A 3,091-nucleotide genomic window follows, 5' to 3' on the forward strand; every position below is an offset into this window, starting at 1 on the left:
TCGGAAAAGTCGGCTGCGAGGGTGAGTGCCAAGTTTGGGGAGCGTTTCGTAGTATGCGCAGTGCAATGGAGACGCGGAAACTTGTTGTGGCCCAGTGTTTTGCAGTTGGACGACAAGATTGGTACACAGTAGTAAAGAGCGAGGCACTGAGTTGGCATAAATAATGTAGTGCACAATGGTTCTCGAGATGTGTTTGTTACCTCAGGTGCTGTATAATTGTCTACAATGAGTGAAAACGGAGCAATTTGTGACGGCTCTTTCAATTTAAGACGTTAAAAACAGACGGAATTTGCATTTGTAATACCAGAGCATCGAAACTACTTGGAACTTTTGTGTATATGAACGGGTCCGCGCCTTTGTACTCTGCTCCCTTCACCGCTACAAACCAACCAACCATCGTGTCCGTGCGCATCTGAGTCGCAAACAATGGGGAATAGCGCAGTTTGCTCGTGCATGGGGCGTAGCTCAGTTGGTAGAGCGTTCGCTTGGCATGTGAAAGGTCCAGGGTTCAAGCTGCGGCGCCTCCATTTTTTGTGGTCAGTGCATGGTAAGTGTTGGTCGCGGCGAACCTAAAGGCACGCAAGATGTTGCAAAGCCAGCGTCACAGTCTGATATTATGTATACTGACGTAAGGAGAGCAAGATGTAAGTGTGGGGACCGGCTGTTATCGAGGTGTCATCGAGAGCAGATCTGTCTTAGGTATCGCGGCTTAACCTCATTGAAGTCTAGAGGGTGGACAACACGTTGGTCTTACTCAGAGCGGTGTCCGAATTCTATTTTCGACGTTATACGTGCCACTTTCATTTTGGCAACTACGATTCGATACAGAATGCACGAAACCTGAAAGACACCCTAACGGATACATAGAGAGTAGTGTTTGTCTGCTGAATAATGGGAGTGCAAGGGTCTGTGTCGTCTATATGGCTGTATGTAGCACCATTAGTCTTCGGGGGGGCGGGCGTAGCTCAGATGGTAGAGCGCTCGCTTAGTATGCGAGAGGTACTGGGATCAATACCCAGTGCCTCCAGAATTTTTAACACACCTACATGCGCACCTTGATATGCAAGTGGAATAATTCACGACCAGCAGATGTGTCTAGGAAGATACAAGCGAATGATTAGCATCCACAATTGACAAGCGTGCTGTTATTTGTGCGCAGGAAGCACCCTCCTCCCACGCCTACACTTAATTTAGAAACAGTACAAGTGTTCCCGTAAGATTCTCAAGCCTATGTCGGAAAGATCTGCCTTGCGCCGAGTTCACGTAAATCCCACTGCACATTCCTATTCTTTGCGTGCAGTCAGCTGCTACTGGTGTTGCTAGTTGTGACTGCTGATAACAGATGCCGTAGCAATCAATTCATGGAGTGAGTTGTATGTTTTGCGATAGTCTGTCTCTGACAAGCAAGCACAGGTGACATAGGTGCGAACACAGGAAGCTTGCAGACCCTCGCTGCCTGCAGACACCGAGCAGCCACACTAGGAGGGCGGCCTAAGCCGTAGGCGAAATGTACTCATTCGCTTTGGCGCGACGTCGAACTATAAATAATGCTGTCACTAGCGTGAGCGTTGCGTGAGCGTCGTGGAAAGTCGGAAAAGTCGGCTGCGAGGGTGAGTGCCAAGTTTGGGGAGCGTTTCGTAGTATGCGCAGTGCAATGGAGACGCGGAAACTTGTTGTGGCCCAGTGTTTTGCAGTTGGACGACAAGATTGGTACACAGTAGTAAAGAGCGAGGCACTGAGTTGGCATAAATAATGTAGTGCACAATGGTTCTCGAGATGTGTTTGTTACCTCAGGTGCTGTATAATTGTCTACAATGAGTGAAAACGGAGCAATTTGTGACGGCTCTTTCAATTTAAGACGTTAAAAACAGACGGAATTTGCATTTGTAATACCAGAGCATCGAAACTACTTGGAACTTTTGTGTATATGAACGGGTCCGCGCCTTTGTACTCTGCTCCCTTCACCGCTACAAACCAACCAACCATCGTGTCCGTGCGCATCTGAGTCGCAAACAATGGGGAATAGCGCAGTTTGCTCGTGCATGGAGCGTAGCTCAGTTGGTAGAGCGTTCGCTTGGCATGTGAAAGGTCCAGCGTTCAAGCCGCGGCGCCTCCATTTTTTGTGGTCAGTGCATGGTAAGTGTTGGTCGCGGCGAACCTAAAGGCACGCAAGATGTTGCAAAGCCAGCGTCACAGACTGATATGATGTATACTGACGTAAGGAGAGCAAGATGTAAGTGTGGGGACCGGCTGTTATCGAGGTGTCATCGAGAGCAGATCTGTCTTAGGTATCGCGGCTTAACCTCATTGAAGTCTAGAGGGTGGACAACACGTTGGTCTTACTCAGAGCGGTGTCCGAATTCTATTTTCGACGTTATACGTGCCACTTTCATTTTGGCAACTACGATTCGATACAGAATGCACGAAACCTGAAAGACACCCTAACGGATACATAGAGAGTAGTGTTTGTCTGCTGAATAATGGGAGTGCAAGGGTCTGTGTCGTCTATATGGCTGTATGTAGCACCATTAGTCTTCGGGGGGGCGGGCGTAGCTCAGATGGTAGAGCGCTCGCTTAGTATGCGAGAGGTACTGGGATCAATACCCAGTGCCTCCAGAATTTTTAACACACCTACATGCGCACCTTGATATGCAAGTGGAATAATTCACGACCAGCAGATGTGTCTAGGAAGATACAAGCGAATGATTAGCATCCACAATTGACAAGCGTGCTGTTATTTGTGCGCAGGAAGCACCCTCCTCCCACGCCTACACTTAATTTAGAAACAGTACAAGTGTTCCCGTAAGATTCTCAAGCCTATGTCGGAAAGATCTGCCTTGCGCCGAGTTCACGTAAATCGAACTGCACATTCCTATTCTTTGCGTGCAGTCAGCTGCTACTGGTGTTGCTAGTTGTGACTGCTGATAACAGATGCCGTAGCAATCAATTCATGGAGTGAGTTGTATGTTTTACGATAGTCTGTCTCTGACAAGCAAGCACAGGTGACATAGGTGCGAACACAGGAAGCTTGCAGACCCTCGCTGCCTACAGACACCGAGCAGCCACACTAGGAGGGCGGCCTAAGCCGTAA

At 48.6% G+C, this 3,091-nt stretch overlaps 1 non-coding gene across 1 annotated transcript; it reads left to right on the plus strand.

Moving 5' to 3' along the window:
• Nucleotides 1-2,043: 2,043 nt before the first annotated feature.
• Trnaa-ggc (transfer RNA alanine (anticodon GGC)) lies at nucleotides 2,044-2,117 on the plus strand. The gene has a single exon. It is a non-coding gene; the product is annotated as a tRNA-Ala (tRNA).
• Nucleotides 2,118-3,091: the final 974 nt, after the last annotated feature.

This window comes from Schistocerca gregaria, chromosome 9, assembly GCF_023897955.1.
Source record: "Schistocerca gregaria isolate iqSchGreg1 chromosome 9, iqSchGreg1.2, whole genome shotgun sequence".
NCBI lineage: Eukaryota > Metazoa > Arthropoda > Insecta > Orthoptera > Acrididae > Schistocerca > Schistocerca gregaria.